Raw genomic sequence first — 25,123 nt, 5'->3', positions numbered from 1 at the left:
ACTTGATATGTGTGTGTCCTTCCTTTGCTGTATGTGTGTGTGTGTCCCTCCCTCACTTCGTGTGTGTTTGGGTGTGTGTCCCTCCCTCACTGTGTGTCTGCGGGTAGCCCCTTCACTGTGTGTGTTTGTGTGTCACTCCCTCGCTGTGTGTTGGATGTCCCTCTCTCTCTGTATGTGCATGTGTCCCTCCTTGCTTTGTGTTTGCGTGTGTGTAAACCTGTGCGTGTCCCTCCCTCACTTTACGTGTCTCCTTCCCTTGTATGCATGTGTACATGTGTGCATGTCCCTCCCTTGCTCTGTGTTTGTTTGTGTATGTATGTATGCGTGTCACTCCCTCGCTTTGCGTGTGTGTCTGTCCCTTGTGTGTGAGTGTGTGACCAGCTTGCTGTGTGTGTGTGTCCTACCCTTGCCGTGCGCGCGTGTGTGTGTGTTTGTGTGTTTGTGTGTGCGTGTGTCCCTCCTTCGCTTTGAGTGTGTGTGTCCCCGTCCCTCACAATTTGTGTGTGTGTGTCCCTCCCTCGCTGTGTGGCTGCATGTATCCTCCTCGCTGTGTGTGTGTGTTTGCGTGTCCCTTCTTTGCTTTGCGTGTGTGTGTCCCTGTCCCTCGCTGTGTGTGAATCCCTCCGTCGCCGTGTGTCTGCGGGTAACTCCCTCACTGTGTGTGTTTGTATGTCGCTCCCTCGCTGTGTGTGCACGCGTCTGTCCCTTGCTCTGTGTTTATGTGTATGTGTGTGTGTGTGTGTGTATATCTGTGTGCATGTCCCTCCCTTGCTGTGTGTGTGTCCGTCCCTTGTGTGCATGTGTGCATGTCCCTCCCTTGCTCTGTGTTTGTGTGTGTATGTATGTGTGCGTGTCACTCCATCGCTTTGCGTGTGTCCGTCCCTTGTGTGTGTGAGTGTGACCAGCTTGCTGTGTGCGTGTGTACCACCCTTGCCCTGTCTGTGTGTGTCCTCTCTCGCTGTGTGTGTGTGTGTCCTCTCGATTTCTGTACACATTCCCTCCCCTCGACTTGTGCACATATCCCTCCCTTGCAGTGTATGTGCGTGTCCCTCCCTCACTGTGTCTGCGTGTATTCCCATTATCGTATGTGTGTGTGTTTGTCCCTTCCTCATTGTGTGTGCGTGTCTCTCCCTTGCTCTGTGTTTGTGTGTGTGTGTATGTGTGCGTGTCACTCCTTCACTGTGCGTGTGTGTGTCCCCGTCCCTCGCAGTGTGTAATGCCCCTCCCTTGCTGTGTGTCTGCGTGTATCACCCTCACTGTGTGTGTGTTTGCGTGTCGTCCTTCGCTTTGCGTGTGTGTCCCTGTCCCTCGCTGTGTGTGTCCCTCCCTCGCTGTGTGTCCGCTTGTATCCCCCTCACTGTGTACGTGCGTGTCCCTCCCTCGCTTTGCGTGTGTGTGCCCCCTCTCAATTTGTGTGCACATGCCCTCCCCCTCGCGGTGTGTGTGCTTGTCCTTCCTTCGCTGTGTGTGTCCATGCTCCCTCCCTCGCTGCGTGTGTCAGCGTGTCCCTCCCTCACTCTGTGTGTGTGTGTCCCTCCCTCACTGTGTGTGTGTCCCTTGCTCTCTGTGTATGTGCGCGTGCATGTCCTTCCCTCACTGTGTCTGTGTGGGTTTCCCTTCACTGCGTGTCCCTCCCTCGCTGTGTGTGTGGGTGTGTGTGTCCCTCCCTCGCTGTGTATGTGTGAGTTTCCCCCTTTCTCTGTGTGTGTATCCCTCTTGCTGTGCGAGTGTGTACTTGGCCTTCCCTCGTTGTGTGAGCATGTGTCTCCCCCCTCGCTGTGTATGCGCATGTCCCTCTCTTGCTCTCTGTGTGTTTGTGTTTGTCCCTCCCTCGCTGTGTATGCATGTCCCTCCCTGGCTGTGTGTGCGTGTCCCTCTCTCGCTGTGTGTGTCTGTATTTGTGTGCTCCCTCATGCACGTATCCCTCCCTCGCTGTGTGTGTGCGTGTGTGTCCCTCCCCTTGCTCTGTGTGTGTGTCCCTTTTGCTGTGCGTGTGTGTGCGTGGCCCTTCCTCGCTGTGTGTGCATGTGTCACCCCCTCGCTGTATCTGTGTGTGTGTGTGTGTGTGTGTGTGGTCGGTCCCACCCTCGCTCTCACTATGTGTACGTGTCCCTCCCTCACTGTGTATGTGTGAGTTTTCCCCCTTTCTCTGTGTGTGTGTGTGCGTGTGTCCCTCTTGCTGTGCGTGTGTGGGTGTGTGGGTGTGGCCCTCCCTCGCTCTGTGTGCATGTGTCGCTCCCTCGCTGTGTGTGTGCATGTCCCTCTCTTGCTCTGTGTGTGTGCGCATGCGCATGTCTCCCCCTGTCTGTGTGAGTGCGTGTCCCTCTCTCACTGTGTGTGTCTGTGTTTGTGTGCTTCCTTACACGCATGTCGCTCCCTCACTGTGTGTGCGTGTCTCTCCCTCGCTGTTGGTGTGTGTGTCCCTCCCTTGCTCTGTGTGTGTGTGTGTGTGTGTGTGTGTGTCCCTCTTGCTGTGCATGTGCGTGTGTGGCCCACCCTCGCTGAGTGTGCGGTGCCCCTCTCTTTTGGTGTGTGTGTGTGTGTGTGTTTGTGTGTGTCCATGTCCCTCACTGTCTGTGTGTATACGTGCCCCTCAAGCTGTGTGTCTGTGTTTGTGTGCTTGCGCATGTGTGTGTTCTTCCCTCACTGTGTACGTGTCCCCTCTTGCTGTGAATATGTGTATCCCTCTTGCCCTCTTGCAGTGTATGTGAGTGTCCTTCCCTCACTGTTTATGTATCAGTTTCCTGCCGTGTGTGTGTGTGTGTGTTACTCTTGCTGTGCGTGCGTGCGTGTGTGGCCCTCCCTTGCTGTGTGTGCATGTGTCCCCTTCTCGCTGTTTGTGCACGTGTCCCTCCCTCGCTGTGTGTGTGCGTGTCACACTCTCACTGTGTGTCTGTCTGTGTTTGTGTGCTTGCGCATGCGAGTGTCCCTCCCTCGCTGTGTGTGTCTCCCTCTTGCTGACTATGTGTGTCCCTCTTGGAGTGTATGTGAATGTCCCTCCCGCGCTGTGTGTGTGTGTATGCGTGTCACTTCCTCACTGTGCCTGTGTGTCCCTCCCACGCTGTGTGAGTGTTTGTGTCCCTCCCTCGCTGTGTGTCTGCGTGTATCCCCTTACCTGTGTGTATATGTGCATGTCCCTCCTTCGCTTTGTGTGTGTGTCACTCCCTCGAAGTGTGTATGTGTATATGTCCCCCTCCCTTGTTCTTTGTGCATGTCCCTCCCTCACTGTTTCAGTGTGTGTCCCCTCTCACTGTGTGTGTGTGCCCCATCTCACTTTCCATGCATATTTCCTCCCCCTCGCTATGTGTGTGCTTGTCCCTCTTTCCCTGTGTGTTTTCGTGTGTGTTTGTGTGTGTGTGTGTATGTCCCTCCCTCACTGTGCGTGTTTGTGTATGACCCTCCATCACTTTGTGTGTGTGTGTGTCCCTCACTTGCTCTGTGTGTATGTGCATGTCCTTCCCTCACTCGCTGTGTGTGTGTGTGTGTGTGTGTCTGTGTCCCTCCCTCGCTGTGTGTTTGTGTGTGTGTGTGTGTCCCTCCCTTGCTGTGTGCGTGTGTCCCTCTCTCGCTGTGTGTACATGTCCATCCCTTGCTGTGTGTGTACATGTGTGTGTGTACGTTCCTCCCTCGCTCTGTGTGTGTGTGTGTGTGTGTGTGTGTGTGTGTGTGTGTGTGTCTGTGTGTGTTTCACTCCCTCGCTGTTTGTGTGTCCCTCGCTCGCTGTGTGCGCGTGTCCCACCCTTGCCGTGTCTGTGTGTGTCCCCTCTCGCTGTGTGTGTGCGTGCCCCCTCTCAATTTCAGTGCACATGCCCTCCCCCTCGACGTGTGTGTGTGTCCCTCCCTTGCAGTGTATGTGCGTGTCCCTCCCTCACTGCGTGTCTGCGTGTCTCTTCCTCGTTGTGTGTGCGTATCCCTTTCTTGCTGTTTGTGTACGTGTCCCTCCCTCTGTGTATGTGTGTGTTTGTGTGTCTTTGCTGCATGTCTGTGCGTGTCCCTCCCTCGCTGTGTGTGTGTGCGTGTCCTCCTCGCTATGTGTGTGTGTGTCCCTCCCTCACTGTGTGTGTGCATGTCCATCCCTCGCTACGCGTGTGTGTGTCCCTCCCTCGATTTGCGTATGTCTCTGCTGGTATCCCCCTCACTGTGTGTGTGCGTGCATGTCCTTCCCTCGCTGTGTGTCTGCGTGTATCCCCCTCAATGTGTATGTCCTTTCCTCGCTGTGTATCTGCGTGTATCCCCCTCACTGTGCGTGTGTGCATGTCCTTTCCTCGCTGTGTGTCTGCGTACATCCCCCTCACTGTTTGTGTGTGTGCATGTCCTTCCCTCGCTGTGTGTCTGCGTGTATCCCCCTCACTGTGCGTGTGTGCATGTCATTCGCTCGCTGTGTGTCTGCGGGTATCTCCCTCACTGTGTGTGTTTGCGTGTCGCTCCCTTGGTGTGTGTGTGTGTGTGTGTGTGTGTGTGTGTGTGTGTGTCCTAAATTTGCACCATCAGTGGATTGGCCATCATAAATTGACTGTGGTATTCAGGACTGTGTGGTTTAAGTAAGTTCACCACGAGAAATGCAGGGTTTAATGTATAGGTAGAGGGGTTGGTCTGGGTAGGATGCTCTTCAGAGTTTTGGAATGGACTGGTTGGGCCGAATGGCCTGGTTGCACACGATGGCGATTCCATTGAGGTTATTGTCCAGCCCTATCAACCATCCCCGTCTCTTGCACCTGGCCTTATCCCCAATATTCTCCTTAACACTGTAATCTCCTCCAGACTCTAAAACACTCTTTGCCGATGTAACCTTCTCCAGTCCCTACAAAGATCGATATATCTGACACCTCTTCCTACTTTTCGAACCCTCCCTATAACTATTACCATTTGGTACAGCACTCCCAATCATTGTTCCCTCTTGAAACTCCCATAAACATTTGTATCTCTGAAAACTCATCTGGACTGTCTCAACTTCCCTTTGACAGTTACGTGCTGAGACCTCCTCTATTTCAGTGAAATAATTAAGTCTTGGCAACACTCACTGTTATAACCTCCCTCCAGCCTGACAGCATTGAGGATCTGTAGAAGGTCTTTTCAACCCGACAGCCATCTCTGTGTCTGTAATCTCCTCCACTCCCCATAATACATTCTCTCTTAGCTCCTCTGTAGTCCACTAAACACTCCCTAACACTGTCTGTATCAGTGTAACCTTCTCCAAAAACACAAACTTCCCTATCTGTGTAAATCCCTACACCAGTCCCGATCCCTCTAAGCTCCGTCTAACAATACAACCCTCCATGTCTGTGTATTCACCTTCAGTCCCTACTCACCTCCCTATCTGTGTAACCTTCTCCATGCATTTTTACTTCAGTCTCTTAAACTGTCCCTGTCAGTGTAACCTCTTCCAGATGCGAAAACTCTCCTCTTTTTGACTTACTCAGACCACACAACCCTCACTATCTATAACCTACTCCTGTCTGAGAAACCTACCTCTGCAAATTGCTCCAACTCTTCAACTCTCCATAAGCTCCTGCAGCTCTTACTTCCCTCCCTATCTACCAAATCTCTTCCATTCCCTAAACACCAACAGTCTGTGGAGACCCGACCACCATCCCTATCAGTGTAATCCTCTCAGGTCTCTGCAGTAATCCTGATCTGTCGAACTCACTCCATGCCTGTTCCTCTCCCAATCCAGTCCCTACAAAACTCACTATCTATTTAACACCCTCCTGTCACTATCACCCCCATGTCAATGTAAGCTCCTCCTGTGCCTCCACCATCTACCCATCTCCATAACCTTGTCCAGCTCTTACACCACTATCTGGTTAAACAACACCTTTCTCTACAACTTCCTCCTGTTTGTGCGATTCTCCCTTATCTGTGAAACTGTCTCTGACCAAAATTGTTATCCCACTCTCTGAAAGAAATCCAGATTCCACAGCCTCCATAACCCCCATAACGTAAGCCTCCCTATGTCTATAAACATCTTCAGTCACGACTACCCTGCATATCTCAGTTTGTTCTTCCAGTCAATACAAATATCTTTATCTCTGTAATCTGCTCAGCTCCCTAAAACACTCCCTGTCTGTGATCCAGCCCTGTCCTACAAACATCCTTATCCCTATAAACTTCTCTATCCCTCCCAACATTCCCATCTCCATGAACCCCTGTCAGCCCTACAGCTCTCCACATTTCTGTAACCTCCTGTGGGTCTATGGTCCTCCCTCCCTGTGAAACCACCTCCAGTCCCCACATCCCTCCCAATCCGGGTCCTCTGCTCCAGATCAGGCCATTGCTGTCTCTGTAAACACCTCCACTCCTGACAACTCTTCCCATTTGTGTAACTTCGTTCAGACCCCATACTCTCCAGCTTCCTGAATCCTCTTCATGCATTGCAACCAAAATCACATGTTTATGTAATATCCACCAGTGCTTACACCCTCCCCAACTCAGTAACCACTTACAGCCCTAACAAAACACCTAAACTGTGAAACCTCTCATTTCCCTACAATCTTCCCTCCCTCCCTCCCTCCTCAAAGGCTTCATCTCCATGAAACCTCACAATTACTGAAGCCTCCTTGTGGCACTGCAAACCTCCTAGTATCTGCAAAATCCTCCTGTCCTGATATTCCTCTCTATCTCTGTAACCCCCGCCACCCTCCAGTGCCCTTCTGGGGATCATGGCAGAGGAGGGAAGATTTGTAAAGTCCAAACCATCTTACGGTGGTAGAATCCTGGGAATTACAGATTTGGTCGAATGCCTGTGGTGTTGAGATTATGGGAGACGGCTCTAAAGACAGGATTTATGACTACTTGGAAAATGAGAGTTAAATTAGCCACAGTCAGTATGGGTTTGTGAGGGGTCAGGTCATACCTCACAAACCTTATTGAATTCTTTGAGGATATGGCAGAATATGTTGATGGCTCATTCAGGAAAGAAGGAAAACTGGGATACAGGGAAATCTGTCTGACTGGATACAGGATTGGATGGCGTAGAGAAGACAGAGGGTGACAGCAGATGGACAGTATTGAGCCTGGAGCTCAGTGACCAGTGGTGTTCTGTAATAATCGACTCTGGGATCCTGCTCTCTGTGATTTTTTGTAAATGACTTGGATGTGGATGTTGGAGAGTGGGTTAGTACGTTTGCCAATAACATGAAGGTTGGTGGAGTGGTGGGGAATGTGGAGGGCTGTTGTAGGTTGCAATGGGACATTGACAGGACGCTGAGCTGGGCTGGAAGTGACAGATTGAGTTCAATCTGGAAAAGTGTGAAGTGATTCATTCTGGAAGGTCGAATTTGATTACAGAATACAAGGTGAAAGGCAGAATGCTTGGCAGTGTGGAGGAACAGAGAGATCATGGGGTCCGTGTCCATAGATCCCTCAAAATCACCACACACGTTGGTAGGGTTGTTAAAAAGGCATATGTTGTGTTGGCTCCCCTTAGAAGGGGATTGACTGTAAGAGCCGTGAGGTTTTACCACATCTTTATAGCGTCCTGGTGAGACCACACTTGCAATATTGTGTTCAGTTCTGGTCCCCTGTTTACAGGGAGGATGTGCACATTTTAGAGAGTGTACACAGGAGATTTACCAAGATGCTGCCTGTAATGGAGGGCAGTTCTTACGATGAAAGATTGAGGGAGCTAAGGCTTTTTTCATTGGAGAAGGGGGCAGGGCGGCTTTGTGGAGGTGAACAAGATGATGAGAGGCACAGAGTGAGTGAATAGTCAGAGACTTTTCCTCCTATCGCATAAATGGCTATTACAAGGTGGCATAAAGTTTCAGGTGAATGGATATGGATAAGACGATAGAGAATGGTAGGTGTTTGGAATGCACTGCCAATGGTGGTAGTACAATTAGACACATCTGGGACATTTAATAGACTCTTGGACAGACACATGGATAATAGTAAAATGAAGGGTATGTAGGTTAGTTTGATCTTCCAGTTGGATAAAAGTTTGTCGTGAAATCATGGCCGAAGGGTCTTGGGTTGAACTGTTCTGTGTTGTGTGTTCTGTCTGGTAAACGGGGTAATAAGCTCAGATCAATGTAAAAGGTTATGGCATTCAGGAGGAGCTAGTGAACTGGATACAAAATTTGCTTGATGGTTGTTGACAGAGGGTGATGGGAGACATGTTGTTTTTTCTGACTGGAGGCATGTGACCAGCGGTGGAGTGGGTCCACTGGTGTTTGTCATTTGGATAAATGGTTTGGATGGGAATATTGGTTTCCTGGTAAGTAAGTTTTTTGGGTGACACTGAAATTGGTGGTAAAGTGGTCAGTGAAGAAAGTTATCTATGATACAACAGGATGAACAGTCCTGCTGGGATAGTGAGCTGAAGAATAGCAGATGGAGTTTAAGTAGATAAATTTGAGGTGCTCCATTTTGAAACAAACCAGGTTGGGGCCTGTACAGTTAATGTTCGGGCCCAGTGTAGGGTTTTCAGTCAGAGACCCAGGGATGCAGGTACACAGTTCTTTGTAAGTGGTTGTCACAGGTAGACAGGTTGGTGAAGCAGGCCTTTGGGATGGTTACCTTCATTGGGGAGAGCAATAAGAGTAAGAGTCGGGATGTCATGTTGTATCTGTAAAAGACATTGGTGGGGCCACCATTAAAACATTGTTGATCAGTGGGAAAAACTCATCTGGTTCACTCACCTCCTTTAGGGAAGGACATCAAATATTCTAACCTGGTCTGGCCGACATATGACTCCAGACCCACAACAATATGGCTGACTCTGAGCTACCCTCTCAGTAATTAGCAGAGGGGTCAAAGAATGTTGTTCCAGGCAGTGACACCCACATCCCATGAATGAATATATAAAAATACCGATGTCCCTCCCTACCTCTGCAAACACCTCCAGCTGCAGCAATCCGTCCTGGTTTGTAACACCCTGACCACTCTCTGTAACACTCTCACCACCTCCAGCACCTTCACCTCTCCCTGTTCCTATCGTGTCAATGAACCCTGACCATGGTTCCCCTTCCCCCAGCCCTCCTCCTGCTAGCAGACCCATTACAATCCATTAACATTTACGCCTAAAGCACACTCTCATTTCAGGATTTTAAGTACTTTTTGATGATCTTCTCAGCCTCATAATCTAGTATGATTCTTTTTGTTATGAGTGAGGGATCAGTGGGAATTTCTTGCTGAGGTTTTTACTATTTCAATCGAATGTCCTTTTGTTGTGTATTTTGCATTGTCCCTTCAAATGTTTTCCACTGTTCATTTACAGACACATATTTCAGTCTGTTTAGCCTGTTTACCTTGGTCAGTTCTCCTCTCAAACTCAAATTTCCTGAAGGATCTCTCCAGGTGACATTACTCATTCACTAAGTTTCTTTACACAGTCGCTCTGCGATAGTTATGTCCCTTAACAGTTGCACAATGTGTTTTTCAAAGAAACACTGAAAGAAAAATTAACCGAACTCCTCTTCCAATATCAATGTTGACCGTGTGATTGTCCCAGATTATACAAATATTGAGGTTTTCCAAAATTATCACAATGCCTTTGTTTAAAAATTCCAATGAGTTCCTGTTTAATGCAGTGGTGAGCAATGGAATGCTGTTCAGTGGCTAAAACTGTTCTGCTGTTTGTGTCCTTGGCAAGTAGTAGCCAGAATTTACATTCAGACTGACTCTACTTCATGATCTGCAGCCAAATGCTTTCTCTGTAATGCCTTTTTTTATCCATTATTGTTAGCGTTGCCCATTTTGCCTGAGTTTGCACAAGATTACGAACCACTGAATATTTTTGTTCTCCCTGGTGTCTAAATCTCTTTTATCTCTGTGTCACAAATCCATCGACCTTATTGCAGCAACGTTGTCCATTAAAAAAAAACATAATCTACTCTCTTCCACAATTTTCTGTCACAAATCTTTTTCCTGATGTACGATTTTAGTTAAACTCTGTCCCATCCTGTTCCTTTCTGCTTGTCTTCAGCCACATTCCCATTCTGTTCCATTGCTTCACCTTTTCCCTTTGGATTTGGAAAGCTCCTTTCACCTGCATCCTCTCTGTCAGTTTAATGCCCTGTCCATAAACCTACCGACATGATTGGCCAGGACACTGATCCCAGAACAATTCCAGGGGGACCATCCTCATAGATTTTTTAAAAAATCCGGTATGGGATGTGTGAGTCTCTGGATGACCAGCCTTTCTTGCCCAGTCCTAGAAGCCCTTGAACTGAGTAACTTGCTCGGCCATTTCAGAGGGTCATTGAGAGGCAAACCCTTTGCTGTGGGGATGTCGTGCAGACCACGTGAGGATGGGCAGATGTCCTTCTCTAAAGGACAAGGGTTTGGATTTGTTGTACATCAGTAATGGTTTCATACTTATTTGTGGATTGTTAATTATTATTTTTAAAATTATTGATTTCAAATGTCTCCTTTTCAGATGGTGAGATTCAATCCTGCCTCCCCTGAACATGAGCTGAGGTTTTGGATCCATTCTCTCGCAATAATACCACTAGGCCATTACTTCACCTGCTCACTGGGTGCTCATCCCTGAGCACTGATACCAGGGCATCATGAAGCTAAACCCATTCTTCCCACACAATTGTGTGATCCTGACATCTTCCAGCAACCTGGAACTATTACTTAATATCACTCCATTTTCCAGATCTCTGTGGAACTCAGTGCCATTCTCCATGTGTAACCCTCACTGCATCTGTTTAATTTCCCATTCTGTCTATTTCTCTGTCTCCTGTAGGTATTCAGGAAAGTCCTGACTCAATAGCCTTCCCAGCTGCTGGGTGGATCGTCCATCACCTCATTGAATGCAGTTGGTCTGCCAGAGAGAGACAAAGGGAAAGGAGATCTGGAGCCTTCAATAAATCCTGTAGTGAGGTAAGGTCACCCACAGTGCACAGAGCAAAGAGCAATGAGAGGGCTCCAAACATCTGTTAACACAACATGACATAGATACAGTGCTGGAGGGGAGTACAGTACACACACACACCCCAGGCTCAATCACCACCCCAATGTAAGTTCTGTTATATTAAAACTCACTACTCTGCAACAGTGTATCTATGGCATGTCTTGTGGTCCAGTGTCTTTCATAATTTTTAATTCCTATAACAGATCCTATCGCTGTAACCTTCTCCCTTCCCGATAGTCCCTCCACATATGTGAAATGTACTGCATTCCAGACTACCATCCCTATCCCTGTAACTTGGTTCAGTGTCTATAACATGCCTTACTTTGGTAGTCTCTTCCTCCAATAAGGTAAAAACAAGGACTGCAGATGCAAGAAACCAGAGTCTAGATTAGAGTGGTGCTGGAAAAGCACGGCAGGTCAGGCAGCATCCGAGGAGCAGGAAAATCGGTGTTTCGGGCAAAAGCCCTTCATCAGGAACAGAGGCCGGGAGCCTGCAGAGTGGGGAGATAAATGAGAGGGGGGTGGGGATGGGGAGAATGTAGCATAGAGTACAATAGGTGAATGGGGGTGGGGATGGGGGTGATAGGTCAGAGTGGAGGATGGGGGAAGGTAGCAAAGAGTACAATGGGTGAATAGGGGAGGGGATGGGGGTGATAGGTCAGAGAGGAGGGTGGGGGCAGGTAGCAAAGAGTACAATGGGTGAATGGGGGTGGGGATGGGGGTGATAGGTCAGAGAGGAGGGTGGGGGAAGGTAGCAAAGCGTACATTGGGTGAATGGGGGTGGGGATGGGGGTGATAGGTCAGAGAGGAGGGTGGGGGCAGGTAGCAAAGCGTACATTGGGTGAATAGGGGAGGGGATGGGGGTGATAGGTCAGAGAGGAGGGTGGGGGCAGGTAGCAAAGCGTACATTGGGTGAATAGGGGAGGGGATGGTGGTGATAGGTCAGAGAGGAGGGTGGGGGCAGGTAGCAAAGAGTACAATGGGTGAATGGGGGTGGGGATGGGGGTGATAGGTCAGAGAGGAGGGTGGGGGCAGGTAGCAAAGCGTACATTGGGTGAATAGGGGAGGGGATGGGGGTGATAGGTCAGAGAGGAGGGTGGGGGCAGGTAGCAAAGAGTACAATGGGTGAATGGGGGAGGGGATGGGGGTGATAGGTCAGAGAGGAGGGTGGGGGCAGGTAGCAAAGAGTACAATGGGTGAATGGGGGTGGGGATGGGGGTGATAGGTCAGAGAGGAGGGTGGGGGCAGGTAGCAAAGAGTACAATGGGTGAATGGGGGAGGGGATGGGGGTGATAGGTCAGAGAGGAGGGTGGGGGCAGGTAGCAAAGAGTACAATGGGTGAATGGGGGTGGGGATGGGGGTGATAGGTCAGAGAGGAGGGTGGGGGCAGGTAGCAAAGAGTACAATGGGTGAATGGGGGTGGGGATGGGGGTGATATGTCAGAGAGGAGGGTGGAGTGGATCGGTGGGAAGGGAGATAGGCCATTAGGACAGGTCATGGGGGCGGGGCTGAGCTGGAAGGCTGGAGGTGGGTGAGATGGGGGAAGGGGAAATGAGGAAACTGGTGAAGTCCACATTGATGCCCTGGGGTTGAAGTGTTCCGAGGCGGAAGGTGAGGCGTTCTTCCTCCAGGCGTCGGGTGGTGAGGGACCGGTGGTGGAGGAAGCCCAGGACCTGCATGTCCTCGGCAGAGTGGAAGGGGGAGTTGAAATGTTGGGTCACAAGGCAGTGGGGTTGATTGGTGCGGGTGTACCAGAGATGTTCCCTAAAGCGCTCTGCTAGGAGGTGTCCAGTCTCCCCAATGTTGAGGAGACCACATCGGGAGCAATGGATACAATAAATGATATGAGTGGATGTGCGGGCAAAACCTTGATGGATGTGGAAGGCTCCTTTAGGGCCTTGGATAGAGGTGAGGGGAGAGGTGTGGGCGCAGGTTTTGCAATTCCTGCAGTGGCAGGAGAAGGTGGCAGGAAGGGAGGGTGTGTTTTTGGGGGGTGTGGAACTGACCAGGTAGTCATGGAGGGAATGGTCTTTGTGGAAAGTGGAGAGGGGTGGGGAGGGAAATATATCCCTGGTGGTGGGGTCTTTTTGGAGGTGGCAGAAATGGCGGCGAATGATTTGGTTTATGCGAAGGTTGGTAGGGTGGAAGGTGAGCACCAGGGGCGTTCTGTCCTTGTTACGGTTGGAGGGGTGGGGTTTGAAGGCGGAGGTGCGGGATGTGGACGAGGTGCGTTGGAGGGCATCTTTTACCACGTGGGAAGGGAAATTCCGATCTCTAAAGAAGGAGGCTATCTGATGTGTTCTGTGGTGGAACTGGCCCTCCTGGGAGCAGGTACGGCAGAGGCGGAGGAATTGGGAATAGGGGTTGGGAATTTTGCAGGCGGTAGGGTGGGAAGATGTGTAAACTAGGTAGCTGTGGGAGTCGGTAGGTTTGTAAAAAATGTCGGTGTCAAGTCGGTTGTCATTAATGGGGATTGAGAGGTCCAGGAAGGGGAGGGAGGTATCAGAGATGGTCCAGATAAATTTAAGGTCAGGGTGGAATGTGTTGGTGAAGTTGATGAATTGCTCAAACTCCTCGAGGGAGCACAAGGTGGTGCCAATGCAGTCATCAATGTTGCGGAGGAAGACGTGGGGAGTGGTGCCATTGTAACTACGGAAGATGGACTGTTCTACATAGCCAACAAAGAGACAGGCATAGCTGGGACCCATACGGGAGCCCATAGCTACCCCTTTGGTCTGGAGGAAGTGGGAGGATTCGAAGGAAAAATTGTTAAGTGTGAGGACAAGTTCAGCCAAACAACTGACAGTGTTGGTGGAAGAGTACTGTTGTGGTCGTCGGGAGATGAAGAAACGGAGGGCCTCGAGGTCCTGGTCATGGTGGATGGAGGTGTCGAGGGATTGGATATCCATGGTGAAGATGAGGCGTTGGGGGCCAGGGAAATGGAAGTCTTGGATGAGTGGAGGGTGTGAGTGGTGTCTCAAACGAATGTGGGTAATTCCTGGACTGGGGAATAGGACAATGTCGAGGTAGGTAGACATGAGTTCGGTGGGGTAGGAGCATGCTGAGACAATGGGTCGGCCAGGGTGGTCAGGCTTGTGGATCTTGGGAAGGAGGTAGAACCGGGCGGTGGGGGATCCCGAACAATGAGGTTGGAAGCTGTGGGTGGGAGATCTCCTCCTGAGGTGATGAGGTTCTGTATGCTCTGGGAGATGACGGTTTGGTGGTGGGAGGTGGGTCATGGTAGAAGGGGGTGGTAGGAGGAGGTGTCTTTGAGTTGGCATCATGGCTTCAGCGGGGTAGAGGTCAGTGCACCAGACTCCCACTGCACCCCCTTTATCTGCTGGTTTGATGGTGAGGTCGGTATTGGAGCAGAGGAAGTGGAGGGCTGTACGTTGTGAGGGTGAGAGGTTGGAGTGGGGGAGGGGGGAGATAGGGTGAGGCGGTTAATGTCTCGGTGGAAGTTGGAAATGAAGAAATCGAAGGCGAGGTGTCCAGGTGGATGGAGTGTATTGGAGGGCGGCAAAGGGGTCCTCAGAAAATAGGCGGGAGTCTTCATTGTAAAAGTAAGCTCTGAGGTGGAGGTGGTGGAAGAAGTGTTCGATGTCACGGCGTGTATTAAATTCATTGATGTGTGGACGGAGGGGGATAAAGGTGAGGCCTTTGCTGAGGACTGATCATTCGTCCTCAGTGAGGGGGAGGTCCGGGGGAATGGTGAAAACTCGGCAGGACTGGGAGCTGGGACCAAGCGTAGGTGTGGAGCTGGGGGAGGCGACGGAGCCTGTAACTGGAGTGGGTGTGGTGTTAGGGGGAATCGGGATGGAGTCATGAGCAGGGGTGGGGTTCCCCTCAGGGTTCTGGGGGCAGGGATGATGACGGTGGGACCTGGGGGTGGTGTCAGCAGAATGCAGATGAGTGGCGTTGGTGAGGGTGGAAGTGGTGGCAAACACGGCAGTGGGGGGGGCGAGGAAGTCACTGAGTGTGTGACATCAGCGATGATGTGATGGGCGGAAATGATGTCACTTGTGGTGTATAAGGAATTGTGAGGGGTGGAACTGGCATTTACTTTATTTTAACCAATAATTTCCTGTCACAAATCTGTTTGACAATGTCGTATTTTAAATAAACTCAGTCCCTTACTGTTTCTGTTGGTCTTCATCCACATCTCCATGGTGTTCCAATATTTCAACCGTTCTCTTTGGACTTGGGAATTTCCATTCACCTCAGACCTGTCCCCCTCCTCATCTGTGTCCGTTTATCGCACACTGTATAATCCTGGTACCAGAGGAACCTATCCCAATAAAATAGCTCAGTCCTCCCTGAGTACTGGTAGCAGTGCTCACTGGTCAGAACCACTTCTGATGGTACCATTGTGTGATCCTGATACATTCCTGCACTCTGCTGATATCACTGTCTCTCTCCATGTGGTATCCCTCACTGTGTGGGTCTAATTGCTGCCTCTGTCAGTGTCTCTCGCTCTTACAGCTACTCCAGATCCTGAGCCAACAGCATTCTCCACTCAAGAGGGAAGCAACTGCACAGGCCATGGATGGAGACTGGGATTTTCCATATCTCTGTGGGACTCAGTGCCATTCTCCATGTGTAACCTTCGTTACAGCAGTGTAATTTACCATTCTGTCTATTTCCCTGTCTCCTGTTGGTATTCTTGATGTCCCTGACTCAGCAGAATTCCCAATTCCTGAATCGTCCATCACCATATTGAAGACAGTTGGTCAGCCAGAGAGAGATGGAGAGGGAGATCTGGAGCCTTCAGTAAATCCTGCAGCCGGTAAGATCACTCACAGTAAACAGCACAGGGAGGAGGTAGTGGACTTTAATTCAGACCCTGAGGGGATGATGTTGGAACAATGCTGGGCAAGGAACATGAGAAAATTCTCAGGCTTCATTATCACCATCTTGTCTGTAAATTCATCTGTTCCACAGAACCCTCCCTACGTCTGTCAGTTTCTCCATTGTCTGTTTCATTGATACCACTTCCCCTATCTCTATCAGCCCCTACAATCCTACCTATCCCTGTAAACTCCTCATATCAGTAAAACTCTCCAAGTTTCTGCCTTTGCCTTTAATCCCGGGTTCTGTCACATCTCTCCTTAACTGAAGAAAAACAACTCTTCAGTTCCTTAAGCCATCCTGGTCAGTGTAGTCCTTTCCAGACCTGAAAGACCTCCCTGCCTTTGTGACTTTTTTGAACTCCTACTATCTTCATGATCTCTGTGACCTTCCCCGTCACAACAACAAAAAAGCTCTGTACCTTAGTAACCTCCTCCAGCTGTGAGACTCCTCCTTGTCTCTGGGCACAGTGCAGAGTGACCCTGCTTCTCTCATAAATTAGTTTCTGCATTTCTTATGATGACTATGAACTCTTCCTGTCTCTAAAATGCACTCAGTCTCTGTAAACTCTGCTGGTCCCGATTGATGTAATTTCCTTCGGTAACTACAAACCTTTATAGCTTTAGTCTCCTCCAGACGCGACCACACAGTTTATTTTTATAACCTCTATGAGTGATAGAGTCATAGATGTGTACAGTATGGAAACAGACCCTTCAGTCCAACCCGTCCATGCCGACCAGATATCCCAGCCCAATCTCGTCCCACCTGCCAGCACCCGGCCCATATCCCTCCAAACCCTTCACATTCATATACCCATCCAAATGCCTCTTAAATGTTGCAATTGTACCATCCTCCACCACATCCTCTGGCAGCTCGTTCCATACACGTACCATCCTCTGCGTGAAAATGTTGCCCCTTAGGTCTCTTTTATATCTTTCCCCTCTCACCCTAAACCTGTGCCCTCTAGTTCTGAACTCCCTGACCCCAGGGAAAAGACTTTGTCTATTTATCCTATCCTATCCATGCCCCTCATAATTTTGTAAACCTTTGTAAGGTCACCCCTCAGCCTCCGACGCTCCAGGGAAAACCACCCCAGCCTGGTCAGCCTCTCCCTGTAGCTCAGATCCTCCAACCCTGGCAACATCCTTGTAAATCTTTTCTGAACCCTTTCAAGTTTCACAACATCTTTCCAATAGGAAGGGGACCAGAATTGCATACAATATTCCAACAGTGGCCAAACCAATGTGCTGTACAGCCACAACATGACCTCCCTTCTCCTGTACTTAATACTCTGACCAATAAAGGAAAGCATACCAAATTCCGCCTTCACTATCCTATCAACCTTCGACTCTACTTTCAAGGAGCTATGCACTTGCACTCCAAGGTCTCTTTGGTCAGCAATACTCCCTAGGACTTTACCATTACGTGGTAAAGTCCTGCTAAGACTTGCATTCCCAAAATGCCGCACATCGCATTTATCTCAAATAAACTCCATCTGCCAGTTAGCACATTGGCCCATCTGGTCCAGATCCTGTTGTCACCCTCTTCACTGTCCACTACACCTCCAATTTTGGTGTCATCTGTAAACTTATTAACTGTAACTCTTATGCTCGCATCCAAGTCATTAATGTAAATAACAAAAAGTAGAGGGCGCAGCACCGATCCTTGTGGCACTCCACTGGTCACAGGCCTCCAGTCTGAAAAACAACCCTCCACCACCACTCTCTGTCTTCTCCCTTTGAGCCAGTTCTGTATCCAAATGGCTACTTTTCCCTGTATTCCATGAGTTCTAACCTTGCTAATCAGCCTCCCATGGGGAACCTTGTCGAATGCCTCACTGAAGTCCATATAGATCACATCTATCATCTGCTCTCCTCAATATTCTTTGTTACTTCTTCAAAAAACTCAATAAAGTTTATGAGACATGATTTCCCACGCACAAAGCCATGTCGACTATTCCTAATCAGTCCTTGCCTTTCCAAATACATGTGCATTTTGTCCCTCAGGATTCCCTCCAACAACTTGCCCACCACTGAGTTCAGGCTCACCGGTCTATACTTCCCTAGCTTGACCTTACCACCCTTCTTAAACAGTGGCACCACGTTTGCCAACCTCCAGTCTTCTGGCACCTCACCTGTGATTATTGATGATACAAATTTCTCAGCAAGAGGCCCAGTAATCAGTTCTCTAGCTTCCTTCAGAGTTCCCGGGTACACCTGATCAGTTCCTGGGGGTTTATTCACCTTTTACCATTTCAAGACATCCAGCACTTCCTTCTCTGTATATCTGGATGTTTTGCAAGATGTCACCATCGATTTCCCTACAGTCTATATCTTCCATATGCATTTCCACAGTAAATACTGATGCAAAATATTCATTTAGTATATCCCCCATTTTCTGCGGCTCCACACAAAGGCCGCCTTACTGATCTTTGTGGGGCCCTATTCTCTCCCTAGTTACCCTTTTTTCCTTAATATATTTGTAAAATCCCTTTGCATTCTTCTTAATTCTATTTGTCAGACCTATCTCATGTCCACGTTTTGCCCTCCTGATTTCCCTCTTAAGTATATTCCTACTTCCTTTATACTCTTCTAAGGATTCACTCGATCTATCCTGTCTATACCTGACATATGCTTCCTGCTTTTTCTGAACCAAACACTCAATTTCTTTAGTCATCCAGAATTCCCAATAATTACCAGCCTTCCCTTTCACCCTGACAGGAATATACTTTCTCTGGACTCTTGTTATCTCATTTCTGAAGTCTTCTCATTTTCCAGCTGTCCCTTTCGCTGCGAACATCTGCCTCCAATCAGCTTTCAAAAGATCCTGTTTAATACCGTCAAAATTGGCCTTTCTCCAATTTAGAACTTCAAATTTAGATCTTGTCTATCCTTTTCCATCATTATTTTAAAACAAATTGAATTATGGTCGCTGTCCCCAAAGTGCTCCCCCACTGACACCTCAGTCACCTGCCCTGCCTTATTTCTGAAGAGTAGGTCAAGTTTTGCACCTTCTCGAGTAGGTACATCCACATACTGAATCAGAAAATTGTCTTGTACACACTTAAGAAATTCCTCTTCATCTAAACCTTTAACACTATGGCAGTCCCAGTCGATGTTTGGAAAGTGAAAATCCCCTACCATACCTACCCTATTATTCTTACAGATAGCTGAGATCTCCTTACAAGTTTGTTTGACAATTTCCTTTTGACTATTGGGGGGTCTGTAATACAATCCTAATAAACTGATCATCCCTTTCTTATTTCTCAGTTCCACCCAAATAACTTCCCTGGTTGTATTTCTGGGAATATCCTCCCTCAGCACAGCTGTAATGCTATCCCTTATCAAAAATGCCACTCCCCTCCTCTCTTGCCTCCCTTTCTATCCTTCCTGTAGCATTTGTAACGTGGAACATTAAGCTGCCAGTCCTGCCCATCCCTGAGCCATGTTTTTGTAATTGCAATGAGATCCCAGACCCATGTTCCTAACCATGCCCTGAGTTCATCTGCCTTCCCTGTTAGGCCCCTTGCATTGAAATAAATGCAGCTTAATTTATTAGTCCTACCTTGTCCCTACCTGTCCTGAATGTTTGACTCACTTCTGTTTTCAGCTGTACCCGTCTCAGATCAAACTCCCAAATCCTCCCTGTGATTGTTATCACGTCCCATCCCTGCATTCCTCCGAATCCCTGTAAAGTCCTCCCATTCCTAAAACCCGCCCTGTATCTGTCACCTGTCCTAGCTTCCACAACCCTCCCTATCTCTGTAAGACACCCCCGACACCCCTGTCCCAATTACTACAGCCCCCTGTATCACTAAATGCCAGTAGTCACTATAATATCAGAGTAAGGTGTGAAAGCAGGAATACAGTACTGGGTTAAATGATCAGTCGTGATCATATTGAATGGTGGGACCGACTCTGGTCAAATGGCCGATACCTGGTCTTCTTTCCTGTGCTTCTCTATAAACTTACTATCTATATAACCTCCTTCAGTCCCCACAGCCCTCCCTCTCTCCATAAACTCCTTCAGTCCCCACGACTCTTCCTATCCATGTAACCTGAATCATTCCCCACAAACCTCCCTAACTCCATAATCTCCAAAAAGCCCCACGACCCTCCCTATCTCCATAATCTCATTCTGACCCAACGACCCTCCCGTTCAGAGTAACCTCCTTCAATCCCCATGATCCTCCTGATCTGTGCAACCTCCTTCGGGCCCAACAGCCCTGTAGATCTCTTTGGCCCCTTTCAGGCCCGACATCACTCCCTATCTCCATAATGTTCTTCAGTCACCACTGCACTCTCTGTGTCCATAATCTAATACAGTCCCCACATCACTCCCTATCTCCATAATGTCCTTCAGTCCCCACGACCCTCCTTATTTCCAAAACATGTATTACCTGTTGAACCTGTAAGCTACCTTTGTCAGATTGATAAACATGAACTCCCATAACCCTTTCTGCTGCCAGTCTGAAACCAAATCGTGTTAACCTGATAGTAGGTCGGGAGCTGAAATATGTTTGAAAGTATATCTCAGTGAACAATAACTGGACCCTTAGAAACACTTTTAATAAAAAGAGAATGTGTTTTAACCTGTTGGATTTCATTTTTATTGGTGTGAATATCAATGGCAGAATAGATACGGTGTAGGAGCGGCTGTACCGAGGATATGGTTTATTTGAATTTTCAGAAACCTTCACACAAGTTTCACTAAAGGCTAAAGAGTAACTTGGTAGAGAATAGGGCACCTTAACTGTCAGGAGGTGGGTGAGATATTAGACAAAATAGTGTTGTTAGCATTTACTGTGGAGAAAGACAGGGAAGCTCGGGAACTTGGGGAAATAAATAGTGATGTCTTGGAAAGAATCCTCACCAGAGAAGAGAAAGTGCTGGAATCTTAAAACAAATAAAGGTAGATCAATCCTCAGTAGTTCATTGGGTCAATCCTAGAATATTAATGGAAGCTAGAGAAGAGATTTCAGTGTCTCTAACAGAGATACTTATACTATCAACAGACACAGTGAGGCACTGGAAGACTGGAGGTTGGCTAACGCTGTTTCATCACTGAAGGACTGCAGGGAAAAGCCAGGAAATGACAGCCCAGTGATGGGGAAGTTGTTGGATGAGATTCTGAGAGAAAGGAGCTCCTTACATTTACAAAGGCAATAGCTGATTCGAGATGGTCAGCATGGCTTTGTGAGTGGAAAACCATGTTTCACAAACCGGATTGACTCTTCAAGGAGGTGGCCAAAGATAGATGAAGGCAGAGCAGTCAAAGTTGTCCACATGGACTTTAGCATCTCGTCAAGAGGAAGGAGGAAGTTTACTTAAGGTTGAGGAAGCAAGGATCAGACAGGGCTCCAGAGAGTTGCATTGAGTGGCACGATGTCTCTGTGGTTAGCACTGCAACCTCATAGCGCCACGGACTCCATTTCGATTCCAGCCTCAGGCGACAGTCTGTGGGGAGTTTGCACATTCTTCCCATGTCTGCGTGGTTTTTCCTCCAGGTGCTCTGGTTTCCCACCACAGTCCAAAGATGTGCAGATTATGTGACTCAGCCATGCTAAATTACCCATAGTGTTCACGGATATGTAGGTGTGGTGCATAGGTCAAGGCAAATGGAGAGTAATAGGGTGGGGAATGGGGCTGGGTTGTTTACTGTTTGGAGGGTTGGTATGGAGGTGTTGGGCCAAATGGCCCATTTCCACACAGTAGGGATTCTCTGAAGGTACCAGGAAGGAACCATGGAATGGACTTAGGGCAACGAGAAGAGGACGTGAAAAAGCATTGTTGGGAAGAATGAAGGAAAACCGTAATGTATTCTCCACTTAATGGGAGCAACAAGAGCAAGGCCAGAGTGAGGATAGGGCCGGTCAGGGATAGTGGAAGGAACTTGTACCTGGAGTCACAGGAGGTAGGCAAGGTCCTTAATGAATACTATGCCTCAGTATTCACTGCTGAGAGGGACCTTGTCATTTGTGAGGACAGCCTGAAACAGGCTGATGTACGTGAACAGGTGGATGTTAAGAAGGAGGATGTGCTGAGAATTTTGTAATGGATGGATGCGTCCAAAGTTACCATACAAAGTGAGGGAATGGATTGCTGCGCACCTGGGTGATGACCTTTGCACCCTCACTGTCCACTGGAGTCGGACCAGATGATTGGAGGCAGGAAAATATTATTCCCTTGTTCAGAAAAGGGAATAGGGATGATCCTGGGAATTGCACACCTGTCAGTCTTATGTCTGTGGTGTGCAATTATTGGAGAGGACTCTGGGAGACAGGATTTATTATTCCTTGGGAAACCATAGTTTGATCAGAGACAGTCAGCATGGTTTTGTAAGGGGCAGGTCATGCCTTACAAGTCTTATTGAATCTTTTGAGAATGTGACGAAACACCTTTATGGCTCATTCAGAAAATACAGAGGCATGGGGTACAGGGAAACCTGTCTTTCTGGATACAGAATTACTGGCCCACAGAAGACAGAGGGCGATGATAGAAACCATTCATCCTGGAGCTCAGTGCCCAGTGGTTTTCTGCAGGGAGTGGTTACAGGACCTCTGCTCTTTGTGATTTTATGAATAAGTTGGATGTGTGAGCGGAAGAGTTGGTTAGTAAGTTTCCCAATGACACAAAGGTCGGTGGAGTTGTTGATAGTGTGGGGGGCTGTTGTCGGTTTCAATGGGACATTCACAAGATGCTGAGAAGTAGCAGATGGAGTTCAATCTGGAAAAGTGTGAAGTCATTCATTTTAAAAGCTTGAAGTTGAATGCAGAATTCCTGGTTAATGGTAGGATCCTTGGCAGTGTGAACGAACAGATTCATAGATCCCTCAAAGTTGCCAATCAGTGTTGCAGCTCGATAGAGCCCTGGTTAGACCCCATTTGGAATATTGTGTTCAGTTCTGGTCCCCTCATTACAGGAAGGATGTGGAAGCTTTAGAGAAGGTAAAGAGGAGATTTACCAGGATGCTGCCTGTACTGGAGAGCATGTCTTATGAAGAAAGGTTGAGGGAGCTAAGGCTTTTCTCATTGGAGTGAAGAAGGGTGAGGGGTGACATGGCAGAGGTGAACAAGGTGATGAGAGTCATAGATAGGGTCAATAGAGAGAGATTTTTTACCCTGACATAAATAGCTATTACAAGGGGGTATAATTTTCTGGTGATTAGCAGATGGTTAAGGGGAGATCTCTGAGGTAGGTTTGTTACATGTAGAGTGGTGTATGTGGAATGCACTGCCAGCGTTGGCAGTAAAATTAGATGCATTAGGGACATTTAATATACTTCTGGATAGGCACATGGATGATAATAAAATGAAGGGAATGGAAGTTAGAGTCATAGAGATGTACAACATGGGAACAGACACTTCAGTTCAACCCGTCCATGCCGACCACATATCCCAACCCAATCTAGTCCCACCTGCCAGCACCTCGTCCTAATCTCTCCAAAACCTTCATATTCATATACCCATCCAAATACCTCTTAAATGTTGCAATTGTACCAGCCTCCACCACTTCTTCTGGCAGCTCATTCCATACACGTACCACCTTCTGTGTGAAAAAGTTGCCCCTTAGGTCTCTTTTATATCTTTCACCTCTTATCCTAAACCTATGGACTTCCCAACCCCAGGGAAAATACTTTGTCTATTTACCCTATCCATGCCCTTCATAATTTTGTAAACCTCTATAAGGTCACCCCTCAGCCTCCGACACTCCAATGAAAAAAGCCCCAGCCAGTTCAGCCTCTCCCTATAGCTCAAATCCTCCAACCCTGGCAACATACTTGGAAATCTTTTCTGAACACTTTCATGTTTCCCAACATCTTTCCAATAGTAAGGAGACCAAAATTGCACGCAATATTACAACAGTGGCCTAACCAATGTGCTGTACAGTCTCAACATGACCTCCCAACTCCTGTATTCAACACTCAGACCAATAAACGAAAGCATACCAAACACCTTCTTCATTATCCTATCTACCTGCGACTCCACTTTCAAGGTGCTATGAACCTGAACCTCAAGGTCTCTTGGTTCAGCAACACTCCCTTGGACCTTACCATTAAATGTGTAAGTCCTGCTAAGAGGTGCTTTCCCAAAATGCGGCACCTCGCATTTATCTGAATTAAACTCTATCTGCCACTTTTTTTTAAACTTACTGTCGGATAAAAGATTGGCATATCATCATAGCCGAAGGGTATGGTAAACTGGGTAATAAGCTCAGATCAGTGTAAAAGGTTATGGCATTCAGGAGGAGCTAGTCAACCGGACAGAAAATTGGGCTTGATGGTAGGAGACTGAGGGTGGTGGGAGACATGTTGTTTTTCTGACTGGAGGCATGTGACCAGCGATGGAGTGGGTCCCCTGTTGTTTGTCATTTGGATAAATGGTTTGGATGGGAATATTGTTAAGTAAGTTAAATAAGTTTTTTGGGTGACACTGAAATTGGTGGTAAACTGGACAGTGAAGAAGGCTATCTATGATACAACAGGATGAACAGTACTGCTGAGATAGTGGGCTGAAGAATAGCAGATGGAGTTTAATTAGATAAATGTGAAGTGTGCCATTTTGGTGAAACAAACCAGGGTGGGACTTGTCCAGTTAATGTTAGAGCCCTGGGTCGTGTTGTCGATCAGTGACCCAGGTACACAGTTCTTTAAAAGTGGTGTCACAGATAGACAGGCTGGTGAAGAAGGCGTTTGGGATGGTTTCCTTCACTGGGCAGAGCATTGAGAGTAGGAGTTGGCACGTCATGTTGTATCTGTACAAGACATTGGTCAGGTCACCATAAAAGCATTGTTGATCAGTGGGAAGAACTCATCTGGTTCACTCACCTCCTTTTGTGTAGAACATCTGACATTCTAACTTGGCCTGGCTAACATGTGACTCCTGACCCACTACAACATGGCTGACTCTGAGCTGTCCTCTGTGTAATTAGCAGTGAGACCCACATCCCATGAATGAATAAATAAAAATACATATGTCCCTCACTATCTCTGCGAACACCTCCAGCTGCAGCAATCCGTACAGGCTTTGTAACACCGTTCAGTCCCTGACCACTCTCTGTAACACTCTCACCACCTCCAGCACCTTCACCTCTCCATGTTCGTATCGTGTCAATAAACCTTGACAACGATTCCCCTTCCCACTGCCCTCCTCCTGCGAGCAGACCCATTGCAATCCCTTTAAAACTTACTCTAAAACTCTCTCACTTCAGGATTTTCAGTACTTTTTGGTGATCTTCTCAGCCTCATAATCTAATATGATCCATCTTGTCCTGAGTGAGGGTCTGGTGGGAATTTCTTGCTGAGATTTTGTCTGTTTCAATGGAATGTTCTTTTGTTGAGTGATTTACACTGTTCCTTCAAACTGTCCATTTACAGGCACATATTTCAGTCTGTTTCGCCTCTTTGCCATGGTCA

The 25,123-nt window shown here is 48.1% G+C and overlaps 1 long non-coding RNA gene across 2 annotated transcripts in view; it reads left to right on the top strand.

The window, feature by feature from the left end:
• The first annotated feature begins 15,524 nt into the window (after positions 1–15,524).
• LOC140470137 (uncharacterized) overlaps positions 15,525–25,123 on the top strand; it is a 68,534-nt gene continuing 58,935 nt past the window's right edge. For both annotated transcript variants that reach the window (XR_011956396.1, XR_011956397.1), the window contains exon 1: positions 15,525–15,647. This is a non-coding gene — a long non-coding RNA (uncharacterized lncRNA). The remainder of the gene's footprint in view (positions 15,648–25,123) is intronic.

This window comes from Chiloscyllium punctatum, chromosome 50 (genome assembly GCF_047496795.1).
Source record: "Chiloscyllium punctatum isolate Juve2018m chromosome 50, sChiPun1.3, whole genome shotgun sequence".
Taxonomy (NCBI): Eukaryota; Metazoa; Chordata; class Chondrichthyes; order Orectolobiformes; family Hemiscylliidae; genus Chiloscyllium; species Chiloscyllium punctatum.
This window is presented reverse-complemented; position numbering and strand designations above follow the sequence as displayed.